The following is a 23101-nucleotide window of genomic DNA, read 5'->3' as shown; positions in this document are numbered from 1 at the left end:
GCTCAGGTACTCCATGGCAAAGCAGAGGTAATTCTTTGACTGGAATGTACCGTAGAGCTGAGTGATAAAGGGACCCTTCCCAAGGGTCTTCAATACCTGACACTCCATGAATATTTCCTCAGGGTCATTATACTTTATAAATGGCCTTTTCTTGACCATTTTAATGGCCAGCTGTTGGTCTCTGGCTCGGTGGGAAGCAAGGTAAACCTTGCCAAATGACCCCTCTCCAAGAAGTTTATGGAAGTTGAAGCTGCCCAAAGTCAGTGGCTTCCTGATGGTCTGCATTCCACTCGGGCCAGCTTCTTCCTCCTTCGCCACACGAGGTGAAACATCAGAAAGCTGATATCCCGGCGCTGGTTTCCCAGCTACTTCCTCCTCCACATGACCGGAATCATCAGCTCCTAAGTCCACATCGACAAAAGCTGAAGCATCCGACAACTGATATCCCGGCGCTGGTTCCCCAGCTGCTTCCTCCACCACATGACCGGAATCATCAGCTTCTTCCACTTCACCAACATCCAAGGGGGAGACATCCGATAACTGATATCCCAGCGCTGGTTCCCCAGCTACTTCCTCCACCACATGACCGGAATCATCAGCCTCTTCCTTCTCCTCCACATCCACACGAGGTGAAACATCAGAAAGCTGATATCCTGGCGCTGGTTCCCCAGCTACTTCCTCCACCACATGACCAGAATCATCAGCTCCTAAGTCCACATCCACAAAAGGTGAAACATCCGACAACTGATATCCCGGCGCTGGTTCCCCAGCTACTTCCTCCACCACATGACCGAAATCATCAGCTTCTTCTGCTTCGTCAACATCCAAGAGGGAGATATCCGACAACTGATATCCCGACGCTGGTTCCCCAGCTACTTCCTCCACCACATGACCAGAATCATCAGCTCCTAAGTCCACATCAACAAAAGCTGAAGCATCCGACAACTGATATCCCGGCGCTGGTTCCCCAGCTACTTCCTCCACCTCATGACCGGAATCATCAGCCTCTTCCTTCTCCTTCACATCCACATGAGGTGAAACATCAGAAAGCTGATATCCCGGCGCTGGTTCCCCAGCTACTTCCTCCACCACATGACCGGAATCATCAGCTCCTAAGTCCACATCAACAAAAGCTGAAGCATCCGACAACTGATATCCCGGCGCTGGTTCCCCAGCTACTTCCTCCACCACATAACCGGAATCATCAGCTTCTTCCGCTTCGTCAACATCCAAGAGGGAGACATCCGATAACTGATATCCCGGCGCTGGTTCCCCAGCTACTTCCTCCACCACATGACCGGAATCATCAGCCTCTTCCTTCTCCTCCACATCCACACGAGGTGAAACATCAGAAAGCTGATATCCTGGCGCTGGTTCCCCAGCTACTTCCTCCACCACATGACCAGAATCATCAGCTCCTAAGTCCACATCCACAAAAGGTGAAACATCCGACAACTGATATCCCGGCGCTGGTTCCCCAGCTACTTCCTCCACCACATGACCGAAATCATCAGCTTCTTCTGCTTCGTCAACATCCAAGAGGGAGATATCCGATAACTGATATCCCGGCGTTGGTTTCCCAGCTACTTCCTCCACCACATGACCGGAATCATCAGCCTCTTCCTTCTCCTCCACATCCACACGAGGTGAAACATCAGAAAGCTGATATCCTGGCGCTGGTTCCCCAGCTACTTCCTCCACCACATGACCAGAATCATCAACTCCTAAGTCCACATCAACAAAAGCTGAAGCATCCGACAACTGATATCCCGGCGCTGGTTCCCCAGCTACTTCCTCCACCACATGACCGGAATCATCACCTTCTTCTGCTTCGTCAACATCCAAGGGGGAGATATCCGATAACTGATATCCCGGCGTTGGTTTCCCAGCTACTTCCTCCACCACATGACCGGAATCATCAGCCTCTTCCTTCTCCTTCACATCCACACGAGGTGAAACATCAGAAAGCTGATACCCTGGCGCTGGTTCCCCAGCTACTTCCTCCACCACATGACCAGAATCATCAGCTCCTAAGTCCACATCCACAAAAGGTGAAACATCCGACAACTGATATCCCGGCGCTGGTTCCCCAGCTACTACCTCCTCCACATGACCGGAATCATCAGCTTCTTCTGCTTCGTCAACATCCAAGGGGGAGACATCCGATAACTGATATCCCGGCGCTGGTTCCCCAGCTACTTCCTCCACCACATGACCGGAATCATCAGCTTCTTTCTTCTCCTCCACATCCACATAAGGCAAAACATCAGAAAGCTGATATCCTGGCGCTGGTTCCCCAGCTACTTCCTCCACCACATGACCAGAATCATCAGCCTCTTCTGCTTCCTCCACATAAGGTGAAATAACCGATATCTGATATCCCGGTGCTGGGTACCCAGCTACTCCCTCCACCACATGACCGGAATCATCCGATACCACATATTCCAGTGCTAATGCAGAACGCCCGGTAGATGGGGCAGGTCTACAGCAGTAGAACAGTCTGCCCAAGAAAGCCCTGATAGAACGCACAGCTGCCTGGGCTCTTCCCCTAGCTGGTGGTTGTGGCTCTGGGTCAGCATTGGCAGCTGGCTGTACAGAGGGCTGCTGAACCTCAAGCCTGAGGTTCATTTTGCGGTGCCTTTTACAGCAGCGCAACATAGTTCACCAATGAGAATCTCACTAATGAGTAAATTGCTCGAGAGCAAAATCAATCGTCTTCACTTGTGCAAGTGGAGACAAAAGTGAGCCTCTCAATGCTCAACCTCTGCTTATATACACACACGGCTATTATGACATCACTTCCCTGACATCACCAGAGGTAAACATGGGGCTATTATGACATCACAAGAGGGGCTCGGTGGAAGCAGATAGGACTTTCCGGCACTTTCCATCAGATTTTATGTTATACGTCAACACTCAAAATACATAAAAGTGGGCAGAGCCAGAACCGACCAATCAGATTTCTTTGCTTGATTTAAATGGGAACAATTAAAAAGGCTGCCATTCTCACAATATTGATGTCAGGGACCTCGAATATCGCAAATGTGGTCCCTGGGGGTTTCCACTTCAAGTTCTGAAAAAGTGGGCGTAGCCACCAGCAACCAATCAAATTTCATTCATTGATTTTCAATGGAGAAATATAAAACTGCTGCCATTTTTACACGTTAAATGCCAGCATTCACAAACTTTGGAGTGTTAGTCACTGGGTGACTGTGGTTCACAAGTAGGAAAAAAGGGGGCGGGGCAACAACAGCCAATCAGATTTCAGCCATTGACCTTAATGAAAAATGATAAACCACTGCTAAAATCACAGTTTAAATGCTAGGTGTCCCAAACTTGGCTCAGTTATTCACTGGGTGACTGCGGTCAAAAACAGGAAAAGTGGGTGGAGCCACTAACATCCAATCAAATTTCACCTATGCACTTCAATGTAAAACTTTCAAATACTGCCACTCTCACAGTTTTAAAGCCAGAGGTCCAAAACTTGGCACAGACCATGACATGGTGGTTAATTTTAAAATTTAGAAAAATGGGCGGAGCTTAAAACAGCCAATCAAATGTTACCTATTGCTATTCAATGTCAATATATAAGTTGCTGTCATTCTTTTACTGTTACTGGCAGGGACTTCAAACTTGGCACAGTCAGTCACAGGGGGACTGGGATTAAAATTTGAAAAGTGGGTGGGGCCAAAAATAGCCAATCAGATTTTCCCTATTGACTTCAATGGGAAAATGTAAACAGCTGTAATTCTCACTGTATTAAAGCCAGAGTTCCCAGACTTGGCACACTGGGTCACTGGGGTTAAAATTTGACAAGGTGGGCGGAGCCACATACAGCCAATCAGACACATAGCCAACATCCTGTGGTTTCTTCAGAAACGACACCATCTAGTTCTTCTTATTATTATAGGCGCCCCCCCCCATTTTCTATACGCTACTCCTCCTACAGTTTTAGGGGTAGAAGCGCCAAACAAGCGAAGTACGTTGCTTGTGCTTTATTAAGCGATCGCACCCTCCGGGCCCCTGCGGCGGACCCCGGAAGACCCCTTTTTTCGTATTGACTTTGACAGGGAAAAATTTAAAATCACTGCCACTCGTACAATTTTGAAGCTACACTCCCCAAACTCGGACCACATATGGTTGGTGTCACCCCAAATAAAAAGATGTATTTTGGGGGCTCACCCCAAATTAGGCGGAGCTACCAGCGGCCAATGAAAATTTAGCAAATTTCTATACGCTACTCCTCCCAGAGTTTAAGGAGTAGAATTCTGAAACTTTGCACACTTGTTCGGCTCATACCCGAATAGGTTGCTTGTGCTTTTTTAAGCAATTTCACCCTCCGGGCCCCTGTGGCGGACCCCCAAAGACCCCATTTTTCCCATAGACTTTCATTGGAAATTTTGAAACTTTTGCCACTCCTACAGCTTTGAAGTTACACTCACCAAACTTGGGTCACTTGGTCAGGGAGTGAAGCTGAAACATTCTGTCACATTTTGGGGACCCAAAAAAGTGGGTGGAGCCACAAACAACCAATCAGATTTTCCCTATTGACTGCAATGAGAAAATGTAAACAGCTGTAATTCTCAAAGTATTAAAGCCAGAGTTCCCAGACTTGGCATAGTGGGTCACTGGGTGACTGGGTTTAAAATGTATTAAAAGTGGATGGAGTCTACCACAGCCAATCAAATTTCAGCCATTAATTTAAATGGGAAAAATAAAAATTGCTGCTGCTCTTAGACGGTTAATGGTAGGGTCCTGACACTCGGCACAGTTGGTCACTGGGGGACTAGGATTAAAATTCATAAAAGTGGGCAGAGCTAAAACCGACCAATCAGATTTCGTTAATTGATTTAAATGGGAAAAATTAAAAAGGCTGCCATTCTCACAATATTGATGTCAGGGACTTCGAATATCGCAAATGTGGTCCCTGGGGATTTACACTTCAAATTTTGAAAAAGTGGGTGGAGCCACCAGCAACCAATCAAATGTCATTCATTGATTTTCAATAGAAAACAATAAAACTGCTGCCATTTTTACACGTTAAACGCCAGCATTCACAAACTTTGGAGTGTTAGTGACTGAGTGACTGTGATTCGCAATTAGTAAAAAAAAAGGGGACAGGGTAACAACAGCCAATCAGATTTCAGCCATTGACCTTAATGAAAAATGATAAACTGCTGCTATTATCACAGTTTAAATGCCAGGTGTCCCAAACTTGGCTCAGTTACTCACTGGGTGATTGCGGTCAAAAAATAAAAAAGTGGGCGGAGCCACTAGCATCCAATCAAATTTAACCAATGCACTTCAATGTAAAGCTTTCAAATACTGCCACTCTCACAGTTTTAAAGCCAGAGGTCCAAAACTTGGCACAGACCATGACATGGTGGTTAATGTTAAAATTTAGAAAAATGGGCGGAGCTTAAAACAGCCAATCAAATGTTACCTATTGCTAATCAATGTCAATATATAAGTTGCTGTCATTCTTTTACTGTTAATGGCAGGGACTTCAAACTTGGCACAGTCGGTCACATGGGGACTGGGATTAAAATTTTGAAAGTGGGCGGGGCCAAAAACAGCCAATCAGATTTTCCCTATTGACTTCAATGGGAAAATGTAAACAGCTGTAATTCTCACATTATTAAAGCCAGAGTTCCCAGACTTGGCACACTGGGTCACTGGGTGACTGGGGTTAAAATTTGGCAAGGTGGGCGGAGCCACATGCAGCCAATCAGACACATAGCCAACATCCTGTGGTTTCTTCAGAAACGACACCATCTAGTTATTATTATTAGCGCCCCCCATTTTCTGTACGCTACGCCTCCTACAGTTTTAGGGGTTCAAGCGCCACACTTTCCACACTTATTCGTCTTATAGTGAAGTACGCTGCTTGTGCTTTATTAAGCGATCCCACCCTCCGCGCCCCTGCGGCAGACCCCAGAAGCCCCCATTTTTCGTATTGACTTTGACAGGGAAAAATTTAAAATCGCTGTCACTCGTACAATTTTGAAGCTACACTCCCCAAACTCGGACCTCATATTGTTGGTGTCACCCCAAATTAAAATAAGTATTTTGGGGGGCACCCAAAGTGGGCGGAGCTACCACCAGCCAATGAACATTTAGCAATTTTCTATACGCTACTCCTCCCAGAGTTTCAGGAGTACAATTATGAAACTTTGCACACTTGTTTGGCTCATACCCGAATAGATTGCTTGTGCTTTTTTAAGCAATCCCACCCTCCGTGCCCCTGTGGTGGACCCCCGAAGACCTTATTTTTCCCATAGACTTTCGTTGGAAAACTTGAAACTTTCGCCACTCGTACAGCTTTGAAGTTACTCTCACCAAACTTGGGTCACTTAGTCATGGGGTGATGCTAAAACATTCTGTCACATTTTGGGGACCCCAAAAAGTGGGCGGAGCCACAACCAACCAATCAGATTTTCCCTATTGACTTCAATGAGAATATGTAAACAGCTGTAATTCTCACAGTATAAAAGCCAGAGTTCCCAAACTTGGCCCACTGGGTCGCTGGGTGACTGGGTTTAAAATTTAGAAAAAGTGGGCAGAGTCTACCACAGCCAAATTTCAGCCATTCATTTAAATGGGAAAATGTAAAACTGCTGCCGCTTTTAGACAGTTAATAGCAGAGTCCTCAAACTTGGTACAGTTGGTCACCAGGGGACTGGGATTAAAATTCAGAAAAGTGGGTGGGGCCAAAACCAACCAGATTTCTTTCATTGATTTGTATGGGAAAAATAAAAAGGCTGCCATTCTCACATTATTGATGTCATGGACCTCGAATATCGCAAATGTGGTGCTGGGGGACATCAAGAATGAGAAGCTTAAGTTCAGTTACAATATACCTTTTAGTTTCAGAATAGAAGTCACCCAGCACTTCATTTACATCTGCAAGTGCACCAAGAGCTAACGCAACCTCCTCCATACTTTCTGTGGTCCCAACCACTCCTTCTCCTGCAGCATCCACAGATGTATCAACAGCAGCCTGCCCATCTGCCCCTTTCTCCTCCTGTTTATTCTCTTTACTTTTTATGTCATTTTCTACACAACTTTCTTTTTTTTCCACATCCACATTTTCATTTAAAGAAACATTTTCAATCACTTCATCTTCAATTAACAAATTCACACTACCATTCTCATTTTGCATTATCTCAATATTGCCAAACACGGTATCACATTTGACTCTAGTAAGCTTTACTTCCACCTCCCTTCCCTTCCCATCACTCTGCATAAGCAAATCACAGTTCCCTTTGGCTAAGGATACAGTTCCCAAAACATTTTACCAATTTTGGACCCCTGTAACTCTGGTTTGCAGAGATGTAGGGACCCCATCTTTGGAATCCAAGTCTAACAATATGTCTTCTACCTGCATGAGACATTTCGTGAAATTCAGACGTTGCTAATGGCCATGGCTGTGATTTATGTACGTCAGCATCACTACCATTGAAATAGCCCAAATAAACAGGTTTTTGTGACCCTAGGCTATGACCTCCTTGGCCTAGGGGCCCGAAACTCACCAGTCATGTCCCCCCTAAGGGTCCCTACAATGCTAGAAAATTTGCCACTGCTGAGCAATTGCCCTTTGAAAAGATGTGAGATTTTGGAAAGTGAAATAGGGAGGCAATGAAAGCCTATGGGGGATTTTACCAATTTTGGGCCCCTGTAACTCTGGTTTGCAGAGATGTAGGGACCCCATCTTTGGAATCCAAGTCTAACAATATGTCTTCTACCTGCATGAGACATTTCGTGAAATTCAGACGTTGCTAACGGCCATGGCTGCGATTTATGTACGTCAGCATCATTACCATTGAAATAGCCCAAATAAACAGGTTTTTGTGACCCTAGGCTATGACCTCTTTGGCCTAGGGGCCCTAAACTCACCAGTCATGTTCCCCCTAAGGGTCCCTACAATGCTAGAAAATTTGCCACTGCTGAGCAATTGCCCTTTGAAAAGATGTGAGATTTTGGAAAGTGAAATAGGGAGGCAATGAAAGCCTATGGAGGATTTTACGAATTTTGGACCCCTGTAACTCTGGTTTGCAGAGATGTAGGGACCCCATCTTTGGAATCCAAGTCTAACAATATGTCTTCTACCTGCATGAGACATTTCGTGAAATTCAGATGTTGCTAACGGCCATGCCTGCGATTTATGTACGTCAGCATCACTACCATTGAAATAGCCCAAATAAACAGGTTTTTGTGACCCTAGGCTATGACCTCTTTGGCCTAGGGGCCCAAAACTCACCAGTCATGTTCCCCCTAAGGGTCCCTACAATGCTAGAAAATTTGCCACTGCTGAGCAATTGCCTTTTGAAAAGATGTGAGATTTTGGAAAGTGAAATAGGGAGGCAATGAAAGCCTATGGGGGATTTTACCAATTTTGGACCCCTGTAACTCTGGTTTGCAGAAATGTAGGGACCCCATCTTTGGAATCCAAGTCTAACAATATGTCTTCTACCTGCATGAGACATTTCGTGAAATTCAGACGTTGCTAACGGCCATGGCTGCGATTTATGTACGTCAGCATCACTACCATTGAAATAGCCCAAATAAACAGGTTTTTGTGACCCTAGGCTATGACCTCTTTGGCCTAGGGACCCGAAACTCACCAGTTATGATCCCCCTAACAGTTCCTACTATGCTAGAAAATTTGCCACTGCTGAGCCATTGCCCTTTGAAAAGATTTGAGATTTTGGAAAGTGAAATAGGGGCCTAATGAAAGCCTATGGGGGATTTTACCATTTTTGCAATATGCCTTCTACCTGCATGAGTCCTTTGGACTCTTGGCTCACACCATCATCTCCAGATGCTGACTGCTCAGGGTCAGGATCCAGGGAGGTTTGTATAACGCCTCCCAAACCATCATGTATCTGCACAGCCCCTGACAACGGCAACACCCCCACAGGTAAAATTTTAACGTATTTGCCACCATCTTTGACTGTTAGGGAAGCTTTATCATCTTTACATACATTATCCACCTCTGTCTTGGAAGATTCCCTCCCGACAATCACCTCCAAGATCGTATCTTCATCAACTTCAGGTTTAACATGCACAGCTGTAATTTGCTCAGTAGGTTGATGCATGGCAGGTAAGAGAGACGCCTGACCAGAAGGCTCCTCAGGCGTACTGCCTTTCTCCATAACCACGCAATCTCCCTCACCTCCGTTCAGATATTCATCATCACTGTTTGCTAACATGGCTTGGAACCTCTGACGACACACCAGGGCCTCACTCATAGGTCCCCCGTAAGCTTTCAGGCCCTCAAGCACAGCCTGCTGCTCACGGATCCTCTGTCTCAGGCTTACCAGTTCAGGGTCCATATTCAGAAAGCTCGATTGCCATTTCACTCCGTAGCGAAAGATTGCATTCTTTAGCTGGAACTTCAAAGTTTTTATCAAGAAACAGCATTCATCAACTGCGTGCACCCAAGCTACAGTGTCCTTCACAGTCAATGTTCCTCCCCTTCCCAAGCCAGTGGGATCAGGGTGCTTTGGAGCCGCCTGCTCCATCCTGAGACAGCCGGCCTGCAAGGTAGGCTCCTGCCGACGAAAGGCCTAAGCAGGGCCTTAAAGTTCGGACTATCTCCGCTCCTCCTGCACTGATGGTCGGACAGGCACACCACGGATAGGTCCTTTGAGCAGAGCTCCAACAGTCAATGCTCTCCCCTCAGTGATCCAGTTCAGACTGACAACCGCCTCACCAAACTTGGGTCACTTGGTTATGGGGTGAAGCTGAAACATTCTGTCACATTTTGGGGACCCAAAAAAGTGGGCGGAGCCACACACAACCAATCAGATTTACCCTATTGACTTCAATGGGAAAATGTAAACCGCTGCAATTCTCACAGTATTAAAGCCAGAGTTCCCAGACTTGGCACAGTGGGTCACTGGGTGACTGGGTTTAAAATTTATAAAAAGTGGGCGGAGTCTACCACAGCCAATCAAATTTCAGCCATTAGTTTAAAAGGGAAAAATAAAAAAAATTGCTGCTGCTCTTAGACGGTTAGTGGCAGGGTCCTGACACTTGGCACAGTTGGTCACTGGGGGACTGGGATTAAAATTCATAAAAGTGGGCGGAGCCAAAACCGACCAATCAGATTTCTTTGATTGATTTAAATGGGAAAAATTAACAAGGCTGCCATTCTCACAATATTGATGTCAGGGCCCTCGAATATCGCAAATGTGGTCGCTGGGGGTTTCCACTCCAAGTTTAGAAAAAGTGGGCGGAGCCACCCGCAACCAATCAAATTTCATTCATTGATTTTTACTAGAAAACAATAAAACTGCTGTCATTTTTACACATTTTATTATAGCTATGTAACTATTATAGTACTAGTGTTGTTGTTGTCCAAGTGAGTAGGGGTCTCTCTCGGCTCTTCCTATGGTGGTTCCACACGGAATGGGGGCCGCACCCCTCCGGACTCCACAGCCTTCCAGTCTATGGAAATGAAGAACGGCTCTTCCCTCAGGTTTTTCATCTGATCTTTACGCGCTTCCTGGTTTTTACACAGTAGCTTCTCCAGGAAGTCTTTCAGTGTGGGGTCCATCTCCGGCGGGTAGTCTGGATAATTGTAATAAATGGAGTTTTTGATGACAGCCTCATCCTTCTCCCACTTGTCCATGAATGGGTGTTTGAGGCATGCCATCAAAAAAAGCATGATTCCCGTGGAGAAGAAGTCTACTGAGTGTTCGTAGTCCATCTCTAGGAACACCTCCGGGGCCATATAGTGCAAGCTCCCGTTACATCCTTCAACCATGTCATCCCCAAAGACATCTTGCACTGCCAGGCCGAAGTCAGCAATCTTTATGTTCCCGACTCCGTCCAGGAGGATGTTTTCCGGCTTGATGTCTCTGTGGATGACACCCTTGGAGTGGATGTACTCCAGGCCGATAACCATCTGCGCAGCAAACAGTCTCAGGGTCGTAATGTCAAATGGCTTGTCAGCATCATCTAGAAGTGTCATCAGATCTCCCCCGCTCAGGTACTCCATGGCAAAGCAGAGGTAATTCTTTGACTGGAATGTACCGTAGAGCTGAGTGATAAAGGGACCCTTCCCAAGGGTCTTCAATACCTGACACTCCATGAATATTTCCTCAGGGTCATTATACTTTATAAATGGCCTTTTCATGACCATTTTAATGGCCAGCTGTTGGTCTCTGGCTCGGTGGGAAGCAAGGTAAACCTTGCCAAATGACCCCTCTCCAAGAAGTTTATGGAAGTTGAAGCTGCCCAAAGTCAGTGGCTTCCTGATGGTCTGGATTCCACTCGGGCCAGCTTCTTCCTCCTTCGCCACACGAGGTGAAACATCAGAAAGCTGATATCCCGGCGCTGGTTTCCCAGCTACTTCCTCCTCCACATGACCGGAATCATCAGCTCCTAAGTCCACATCGACAAAAGCTGAAGCATCCGACAACTGATATCCCGGCGCTGGTTCCCCAGCTGCTTCCTCCACCACATGTCCGGAATCATCAGCTTCTTCCACTTCGCCAACATCCAAGGGGGAGACATCCGATAACTGATATCCCAGCGCTGGTTCCCCAGCTACTTCCTCCACCACATGACCGGAATCATCAGCCTCTTCCTTCTCCTCCACATCCACACGAGATGAAACATCAGAAAGCTGATATCCTGGTGCTGGTTCCCCAGCTACTTCCTCCACCACATGACCAGAATCATCAGCTCCTAAGTCCACATCCACAAAAGGTGAAACATCCGACAACTGATATCCCGGCGCTGGTTCCCCAGCTACTTCCTCCACCACATGACCGAAATCATCAGCTTCTTCTGCTTCGTCAACATCCAAGAGGGAGATATCCGACAACTGATATCCCGACGCTGGTTCCCCAGCTACTTCCTCCACCACATGACCGGAATCATCAGCTTCTTCCTTCTCCTTCACATCCACACGAGGTGAAACATCAGAAAGCTGATATCCTGGCGCTGGTTCCCCAGCTACTTCCTCCACCACATGACCAGAATCATCAGCTCCTAAGTCCACATCAACAAAAGCTGAAGCATCCGACAACTGATATCCCGGCGCTGGTTCCCCAGCTACTTCCTCCACCTCATGACCGGAATCATCAGCCTCTTCCTTCTCCTTCACATCCACATGAGGTGAATCATCAGAAAGCTGATATCCCGGCGCTGGTTCCCCAGCTACTTCCTCCACCACATGACCGGAATCATCAGCTCCTAAGTCCACATCAACAAAAGCTGAAGCATCCGACAACTGATATCCCGGCGCTGGTTCCCCAGCTACTTCCTCCACCACATAACCGGAATCATCAGCTTCTTCCGCTTCGTCAACATCCAAGAGGGAGACATCCGATAACTGATATCCCGGCGCTGGTTCCCCAGCTACTTCCTCCACCACATGACCGGAATCATCAGCCTCTTCCTTCTCCTCCACATCCACACGAGGTGAAACATCAGAAAGCTGATATCCTGGCGCTGGTTCCCCAGCTACTTCCTCCACCACATGACCAGAATCATCAACTCCTAAGTCCACATCAACAAAAGCTGAAGCATCCGACAACTGATATCCCGGCGCTGGTTCCCCAGCTACTTCCTCCACCACATGACCGGAATCATCAGCTTCTTCTGCTTCGTCAACATCCAAGGGGGAGATATCCGATAACTGATATCCCGGCGTTGGTTTCCCAGCAACTTCCTCCACCACATGACCGGAATCATCAGCTTCTTCCACTTCGCCAACATCCAAGGGGGAGACATCCGATAACTGATATCCCAGCGCTGGTTCCCCAGCTACTTCCTCCACCACATGACCGGAATCATCAGCCTCTTCCTTCTCCTCCACATCCACACGAGGTGAAACATCAGAAAGCTGATATCCTGGCGCTGGTTCCCCAGCTACTTCCTCCACCACATGACCAGAATCATCAGCTCCTAAGTCCACATCCACAAAAGGTGAAACATCCGACAACTGATATCCCGGCGCTGGTTCCCCAGCTACTTCCTCCACCACATGACCGAAATCATCAGCTTCTTCTGCTTCGTCAACATCCAAGAGGGAGATATCCGACAACTGATATCCCGACGCTGGTTCCCCAGCTACTTCCTCCACCACATGACCAGAATCATCAGCTCCTAAGTCCACATCAACAAAAGCTGAAGCATCCGACAACTGATATCCCGGCGCTGGTTCCCCAGCTACTTCCTCCACCTCATGACCGGAATCATCAGCCTCTTCCTTCTCCTTCACATCCACATGAGGTGAAACATCAGAAAGCTGATATCCCGGCGCTGGTTCCCCAGCTACTTCCTCCACCACATGACCGGAATCATCAGCTCCTAAGTCCACATCAACAAAAGCTGAAGCATCCGACAACTGATATCCCGGCGCTGGTTCCCCAGCTACTTCCTCCACCACATAACCGGAATCATCAGCTTCTTCCGCTTCGTCAACATCCAAGAGGGAGACATCCGATAACTGATATCCCGGCGCTGGTTCCCCAGCTACTTCCTCCACCACATGACCGGAATCATCAGCCTCTTCCTTCTCCTCCACATCCACACGAGGTGAAACATCAGAAAGCTGATATCCTGGCGCTGGTTCCCCAGCTACTTCCTCCACCACATGACCAGAATCATCAACTCCTAAGTCCACATCAACAAAAGCTGAAGCATCCGACAACTGATATCCCGGCGCTGGTTCCCCAGCTACTTCCTCCACCACATGACCGGAATCATCAGCTTCTTCTGCTTCGTCAACATCCAAGGGGGAGATATCCGATAACTGATATCCCGGCGTTGGTTTCCCAGCTACTTCCTCCACCACATGACCGGAATCATCAGCCTCTTCCTTCTCCTTCACATCCACACGAGGTGAAACATCAGAAAGCTGATATCCCGGTGCTGGTTCCCCAGCTACTTCCTCCACCACATGACCAGAATCATCAGCTCCTAAGTCCACATCCACAAAAGGTGAAACATCCGACAACTGATATCCCGGCGCTGGTTCCCCAGCTACTTCCTCCTCCACATGACCGGAATCATCAGCTTCTTCTGCTTCGTCAACATCCAAGGGGGAGATATCCGATAACTGATATCCCGGCGTTGGTTTCCCAGCTACTTCCTCCACCACATGACCGGAATCATCAGCCTCTTCCTTCTCCTTCACATCCACACGAGGTGAAACATCAGAAAGCTGATATCCCGGTGCTGGTTCCCCAGCTACTTCCTCCACCACATGACCAGAATCATCAACTCCTAAGTCCACATCCACAAAAGGTGAAACATCCGACAACTGATATCCCGGCGCTGGTTCCCCAGCTACTTCCTCCTCCACATGACCGGAATCATCAGCTTCTTCTGCTTCGTCAACATCCAAGGGTGAGATATCCGATAACTGATATCCCGGCGCTGGTTTCCCAGCTACTTCCTCCACCACATGACCGGAATCATCAGCCTCTTCCTTCTCCTTCACATCCACACGAGGTGAAACATCAGAAAGCTGATACCCTGGCGCTGGTTCCCCAGCTACTTCCTCCACCACATGACCAGAATCATCAGCTCCTAAGTCCACATCCACAAAAGGTGAAACATCCGACAACTGATATCCCGGCGCTGGTTCCCCAGCTACTACCTCCTCCACATGACCGGAATCATCAGCTTCTTCTGCTTCGTCAACATCCAAGGGGGAGATATCCGATAACTGATATCCCGGCGCTGGTTTCCCAGCTACTTCCTCCACCACATGACCGGAATCATCAGCCTCTTCCTTCTCCTCCACATCCACACGAGGTGAAACATCAGAAAGCTGATACCCTGGCGCTGGTTCCCCAGCTACTTCCTCCACCACATGACCAGAATCATCAGCTCCTAAGTCCACATCCACAAAAGGTGAAACATCCGACAACTGATATCCCGGCGCTGGTTCCCCAGCTACTTCCTCCACCACATGACCGGAATCATCAGCTTCTTTCTTCTCGTCCACATCCACATAAGGCAAAACATCAGAAAGCTGATATCCTGGCGCTGGTTCCCCAGCTACTTCCTCCACCATATGACCAGAATCATCAGCCTCTTCTGCTTCCTCCACATAAGGTGAAATAACCGATATCTGATATCCCGGTGCTGGGTACCCAGCTACTCCCTCCACCACATGACCGGAATCATCCGATACCACATATTCCAGTGCTAATGCAGAACGCCCGGTAGATGGGGCAGGTCTACAGCAGTAGAACAGTCTGCCCAAGAAAGCCCTGATAGAACGCACAGCTGCCTGGGCTCTTCCCCTAGCTGGTGGTTGTGGCTGTGGGTCAGCATTGGCAGCTGGCTGTACAGAGGGCTGCTGAACCTGAAGCCTGAGGTTCATTTTGCGGTGCCTTTTACAGCAGCGCAACATAGTTCACCAATGAGAATCTCACTAATGAGTAAATTGCTCGAGAGCAAAATCAATCGTCTTCACTTGTGCAAGTGGAGACAAAAGTGAGCCTCTCAATGCTCAACCTCTGCTTATATACACACACGGCTATTATGACATCACTTCCCTGACATCACCAGAGGTAAACATGGGGCTATTATGACATCACAAGAGGGGCTCGGTGGAAGCAGATAGGACTTTCCGGCACTTTCCATCAGATTTTATGTTATACGTCAACACTCAAAATACATAAAAGTGGGCAGAGCCAGAACCGACCAAACAGATTTCTTTGCTTGATTTAAATGGGAACAATTAAAAAGGCTGCCATTCTCACAATATTGATGTCAGGGACCTCGAATATCGCAAATGTGGTCCCTGGGGGTTTCCACTTCAAGTTCTGAAAAAGTGGGCGTAGCCACCAGCAACCAATCAAATTTCATTCATTGATTTTCAATGGAGAAATATAAAACTGCTGCCATTTTTACACGTTAAATGCCAGCATTCACAAACTTTGGAGTGTTAGTCACTGGGTGACTGTGGTTCACAAGTAGGAAAAAAGGGGGCGGGGCAACAACAGCCAATCAGATTTCAGCCATTGACCTTAATGAAAAATGATAAACCACTGCTAAAATCACAGTTTAAATGCTAGGTGTCCCAAACTTGGCTCAGTTATTCACTGGGTGACTGCGGTCAAAAACAGGAAAAGTGGGTGGAGCCACTAACATCCAATCAAATTTCACCTATGCACTTCAATGTAAAACTTTCAAATACTGCCACTCTCACAGTTTTAAAGCCAGAGGTCCAAAACTTGGCACAGACCATGACATGGTGGTTAATTTTAAAATTTAGAAAAATGGGCGGAGCTTAAAACAGCCAATCAAATGTTACCTATTGCTATTCAATGTCAATATATAAGTTGCTGTCATTCTTTTACTGTTACTGGCAGGGACTTCAAACTTGGCACAGTCAGTCACAGGGGGACTGGGATTAAAATTTGAAAAGTGGGTGGGGCCAAAAATAGCCAATCAGATTTTCCCTATTGACTTCAATGGGAAAATGTAAACAGCTGTAATTCTCACTGTATTAAAGCCAGAGTTCCCAGACTTGGCACACTGGGTCACTGGGGTTAAAATTTGACAAGGTGGGCGGAGCCACATACAGCCAATCAGACACATAGCCAACATCCTGTGGTTTCTTCAGAAACGACACCATCTAGTTCTTCTTATTATTATAGGCGCCCCCCACCATTTTCTATACGCTACTCCTCCTACAGTTTTAGGGGTAGAAGCGCCAAACAAGCGAAGTACGTTGCTTGTGCTTTATTAAGCGATCGCACCCTCCGGGCCCCTGCGGCGGACCCCGGAAGACCCCTTTTTTCGTATTGACTTTGACAGGGAAAAATTTAAAATCACTGCCACTCGTACAATTTTGAAGCTACACTCCCCAAACTCGGACCACATATGGTTGGTGTCACCCCAAATAAAAAGATGTATTTTGGGGGCTCACCCCAAATTAGGCGGAGCTACCAGCGGCCAATGAAAATTTAGCAAATTTCTATACGCTACTCCTCCCAGAGTTTAAGGAGTAGAATTCTGAAACTTTGCACACTTGTTCGGCTCATACCCGAATAGGTTGCTTGTGCTTTTTTAAGCAATTTCACCCTCCGGGCCCCTGTGGCGGACCCCCAAAGACCCCATTTTTCCCATAGACTTTCATTGGAAATTTTGAAACTTTTGCCACTCCTACAGCTTTGAAGTTACACTCACCAAACTTGGGTCACTTGGTCAGGGAGTGAAGCTGAAACATTCTGTCACATTTTGGGGACCCAAAAAAGTGGGTGGAGCCACAAACAACCAATCAGATTTTCCCTATTGACTGCAATGAGAAAATGTAAACAGCTGTAATTCTCAAAGTATTAAAGCCAGAGTTCCCAGACTTGGCATAGTGGGTCACTGGGTGACTGGGTTTAAAATGTATTAAAAGTGGATGGAGTCTACCACAGCCAATCAAATTTCAGCCATTAATTTAAATGGGAAAAATAAAAATTGCTGCTGCTCTTAGACGGTTAATGGTAGGGTCCTGACACTCGGCACAGTTGGTCACTGGGGGACTAGGATTAAAATTCATAAAAGTGGGCAGAGCTAAAACCGACCAATCAGATTTCGTTAATTGATTTAAATGGGAAAAATTAAAAAGGCTGCCATTCTCACAATATTGATGTCAGGGACTTCGAATATCGCAAATGTGGTCCCTGGGGATTTACACTTCAAATTTTGAAAAAGTGGGTGGAGCCACCAGCAACCAATCAAATGTCATTCATTGATTTTCAATAGAAAACAATAAAACTGCTGCCATTTTTACACGTTAAACGCCAGCATTCACAAACTTTGGAGTGTTAGTGACTGAGTGACTGTGATTCGCAATTAGTAAAAAAAAGGGGGCGGGGTAACAACAGCCAATCAGATTTCAGCCATTGACCTTAATGAAAAATGATAAACTGCTGCTATTATCACAGTTTAAATGCCAGGTGTCCCAAACTTGGCTCAGTTACTCACTGGGTGATTGCGGTCAAAAAATAAAAAAGTGGGCGGAGCCACTAGCATCCAATCAAATTTAACCAATGCACTTCAATGTAAAGCTTTCAAATACTGCCACTCTCACAGTTTTAAAGCCAGAGGTCCAAAACTTGGCACAGACCATGACATGGTGGTTAATGTTAAAATTTAGAAAAATGGGCGGAGCTTAAAACAGCCAATCAAATGTTACCTATTGCTAATCAATGTCAATATATAAGTTGCTGTCATTCTTTTACTGTTAATGGCAGGGACTTCAAACTTGGCACAGTCGGTCACATGGGGACTGGGATTAAAATTTTGAAAGTGGGCGGGGCCAAAAACAGCCAATCAGATTTTCCCTATTGACTTCAATGGGAAAATGTAAACAGCTGTAATTCTCACATTATTAAAGCCAGAGTTCCCAGACTTGGCACACTGGGTCACTGGGTGACTGGGGTTAAAATTTGGCAAGGTGGGCGGAGCCACATGCAGCCAATCAGACACATAGCCAACATCCTGTGGTTTCTTCAGAAACAACACCATCTAGTTATTATTATTAGCGCCCCCCATTTTCTGTACGCTACGCCTCCTACAGTTTTAGGGGTTCAAGCGCCACACTTTCCACACTTATTCGTCTTATAGTGAAGTACGCTGCTTGTGCTTTATTAAGCGATCCCACCCTCCGCGCCCCTGCGGCAGACCCCAGAAGCCCCCATTTTTCGTATTGACTTTGACAGGGAAAAATTTAAAATCGCTGTCACTCGTACAATTTTGAAGCTACACTCCCCAAACTCAGGCCTCATATTGTTGGTGTCACCCCAAATTAAAATAAGTATTTTGGGGGGCACCCAAAGTGGGCGGAGCTACCACCAGCCAATGAACATTTAGCAATTTTCTATACGCTACTCCTCCCAGAGTTTCAGGAGTACAATTATGAAACTTTGCACACTTGTTTGGCTCATACCCGAATAGATTGCTTGTGCTTTTTTAAGCAATCCCACCCTCCGTGCCCCTGTGGTGGACCCCCGAAGACCTTATTTTTCCCATAGACTTTCGTTGGAAAGCTTGAAACTTTCGCCACTCGTACAGCTTTGAAGTTACTCTCACCAAACTTGGGTCACTTAGTCATGGGGTGATGCTAAAACATTCTGTCACATTTTGGGGACCCCAAAAAGTGGGCGGAGCCACAAACAACCAATCAGATTTTCCCTATTGACTTCAATGAGAATATGTAAACAGCTGTAATTCTCACAGTATAAAAGCCAGAGTTCCCAAACTTGGCCCACTGGGTCGCTGGGTGACTGGGTTTAATATTTAGAAAAAGTGGGCAGAGTCTACCACAGACAAATTTCAGCCATTCATTTAAATGGGAAAATGTAAAACTGCTGCCGCTTTTAGACAGTTAATAGCAGAGTCCTCAAACTTGGTACAGTTGGTCACCAGGGGACTGGGATTAAAATTCAGAAAAGTGGGTGGGGCCAAAACCAACCAGATTTCTTTCATTGATTTGTATGGGAAAAATAAAAAGGCTGCCATTCTCACATTATTGATGTCATGGACCTCGAATATCGCAAATGTGGTGCTGGGGGACATCAAGAATGAGAAGCTTAAGTTCAGTTACAATATACCTTTTAGTTTCAGAATAGAAGTCACCCAGCACTTCATTTACATCTGCAAGTGCACCAAGAGCTAACGCAACCTCCTCCATACTTTCTGTGGTCCCAACCACTCCTTCTCCTGCAGCATCCACAGATGTATCAACAGCAGCCTGCCCATCTGCCCCTTTCTCCTCCTGTTTATTCTCTTTACTTTTTATGTCATTTTCTACACAACTTTCTTTTTTTTCCACATCCACATTTTCATTTAAAGAAACATTTTCAATCACTTCATCTTCAATTAACAAATTCACACTACCATTCTCATTTTGCATTATCTCAATATTGCCAAACACGGTATCACATTTGACTCTAGTAAGCTTTACTTCCACCTCCCTTCCCTTCCCATCACTCTGCATAAGCAAATCACAGTTCCCTTTGGCTAAGGATACAGTTCCCAAAACATTTTACCAATTTTGGACCCCTGTAACTCTGGTTTGCAGAGATGTAGGGACCCCATCTTTGGAATCCAAGTCTAACAATATGTCTTCTACCTGCATGAGACATTTCGTGAAATTCAGACGTTGCTAATGGCCATGGCTGTGATTTATGTACGTCAGCATCACTACCATTGAAATAGCCCAAATAAACAGGTTTTTGTGACCCTAGGCTATGACCTCCTTGGCCTAGGGGCCCGAAACTCACCAGTCATGTCCCCCCTAAGGGTCCCTACAATGCTAGAAAATTTGCCACTGCTGAGCAATTGCCCTTTGAAAAGATGTGAGATTTTGGAAAGTGAAATAGGGAGGCAATGAAAGCCTATGGGGGATTTTGCCAATTTTGGACCCCTGTAACTCTGGTTTGCAGAGATGTAGGGACCCCATCTTTGGAATCCAAGTCTAACAATATGTCTTCTACCTGCATGAGACATTTCGTGAAATTCAGACGTTGCTAACGGCCATGGCTGCGATTTATGTACGTCAGCATCATTACCATTGAAATAGCCCAAATAAACAGGTTTTTGTGACCCTAGGCTATGACCTCTTTGGCCTAGGGGCCCTAAACTCACCAGTCATGTTCCCCCTAAGGGTCCCTACAATGCTAGAAAATTTGCCACTGCTGAGCAATTGCCCTTTGAAAAGATGTGAGATTTTGGAAAGTGAAATAGGGAGGCAATGAAAGCCTATGGGGGATTTTACGAAATTTGGACCCCTGTAACTCTGGTTTGCAGAGATGTAGGGACCCCATCTTTGGAATCCAAGTCTAACAATATGTCTTCTACCTGCATGAGACATTTCGTGAAATTCAGATGTTGCTAACGGCCATGGCTGCGATTTATGTACGTCAGCATCACTACCATTGAAATAGCCCAAATAAACAGGTTTTTGTGACCCTAGGCTATGACCTCTTTGGCCTAGGGGCCCAAAACTCACCAGTCATGTTCCCCCTAAGGGTCCCTACAATGCTAGAAAATTTGCCACTGCTGAGCAATTGCCCTTTGAAAAGATGTGAGATTTTGGAAAGTGAAATAGGGAGGCAATAAAAGCCTATGGGGGATTTTGCCAATTTTGGACCCCTGTAACTCTGGTTTACAGAGATGTAGGGACCCCATCTTTGGAATCCAAGTCTAACAATATGTCTTCTACCTGCATGAGACATTTCGTGAAATTCAGACGTTGCTAACGGCCATGGCTGTGATTTATGTACGTCAGCATCACTACCATAGAAATAGCCCAAATAAACAGGTTTTTGTGACCCTAGGCTATGACCTCTTTGGCCTAGGGGCCCGAAACTCACCAGTCATGTTCCCCCTAAGGGTCCCTACAATGCTAGAAAATTTGCCACTGCTGAGCAATTGCCCTTTGAAAAGATGTGAGATTTTGGAAAGTGAAATAGGGAGGCAATGAAAGCCTATGGGGGATTTTGCCAATTTCGGACCCCTGTAACGCTGGTTTTCAGAGATGTAGGGACCCCATCTTTGGAATCCAAGTCTAACAATATGTATTCTACCTGCATGAGACATTTCGTGAAATTCAGACGTTGCTAACGGCCATGGCTGCGATTTATGTACGTCAGCATCACTACCATTGAAATAGCCCAAATAAACAGGTTTTTGTGACCCTAGGCTATGACCTCTTTGGCCTAGGGGCCCGAAACTCACCAGTCATGTTCCCCCTAAGGGTCCCTACAATGCTAGAAAATTTGCCACTGCTGAGCAATTGCCCTTTGAAAAGATGTGAGATTTTGGAAAGTGAAATAGGGAGGCAATGAAAGCCTATGGGGGATTTTACCAATTTTGGACCCCTGTAACTCTGGTTTGCAGAGATGTAGGGACCCCATCTTTGGAATCCAAGTCTAACAATATGTCTTCTACCTGCATGAGACATTTCGTGAAATTCAGACGTTGCTAACGGCCATGGCTGCGATTTATGTACGTCAGCATCACTACCATTGAAATAGCCCAAATAAACAGGTTTTTGTGACCCTAGGCTATGACCTCTTTGGCCTAAGGGCCCGAAACTCACCAGTCATGTTCCCCCTAAGGGTCCCTACAATGCTAGAAAATTTGCCACTGCTGAGCAATTGCCCTTTGAAAAGATGTGAGATTTTGGAAAGTGAAATAGGGAGGCAATGAAAGCCTATGGGGGATTTTACCATTTTTGCAATATGCCTTCTACCTGCATGAGTCCTTTGGACTCTTGGCTCACACCATCATCTCCAGATGCTGACTGCTCAGGGTCAGGATCCAGGGAGGTTTGTATAACGCCTCCCAAACCATCATGTATCTGCACAGCCCCTGACAACGGCAACACCCCCACAGGTAAAGTTTTAACGTATTTGCCACCATCTTTGACTGTTAGGGAAGCTTTATCATCTTTACATACATTATCCACCTCTGTCTTGGAAGATTCCCTCCCGACAATCACCTCCAAGATCGTATCTTCATCAACTTCAGGTTTAACATGCACAGCTGTAATTTGCTCAGTAGGTTGATGCATGGCAGGTAAGAGAGACGCCTGACCAGAAGGCTCCTCAGGTGTACTGCCTTTCTCCATAACCACGCAATCTCCCTCACCTCCGTTCAGATATTCATCATCACTGTTTGCTAACATGGCTTGGAACCTCTGACGACACACCAGGGCCTCACTCATAGGTCCCCCGTAAGCTTTCAGGCCCTCAAGCACAGCCTGCTGCTCACGGATCCTCTGTCTCAGGCTTACCAGTTCAGGGTCCATATTCAGAAAGCTCGATTGCCATTTCACTCCGTAGCGAAAGATTGCATTCTTTAGCTGGAACTTCAAAGTTTTTATCAAGAAACAGCATTCATCAACTGCGTGCACCCAAGCTACAGTGTCCTTCACAGTCAATGTTCCTCCCCTTCCCAAGCCAGTGGGATCAGGGTGCTTTGGAGCCGCCTGCTCCATCCTGAGACAGCCGGCCTACAAGGTAGGCTCCTGCCGACGAAAGGCCTAAGCAGGGCCTTAGAGTTCGGACTATCTCCGCTCCTCCTGCACTGATGGTCGGACAGGCACACCACGGATAGGTCCTTT

The sequence above is a fragment of the Hyperolius riggenbachi genome, chromosome 8 (assembly GCF_040937935.1).
Source record: "Hyperolius riggenbachi isolate aHypRig1 chromosome 8, aHypRig1.pri, whole genome shotgun sequence".
In the NCBI taxonomy this organism is placed as follows: Eukaryota; Metazoa; Chordata; class Amphibia; order Anura; family Hyperoliidae; genus Hyperolius; species Hyperolius riggenbachi.
The sequence above is the reverse complement of the archived record's forward strand: the minus strand, read 5'-3'. Positions refer to the sequence as shown.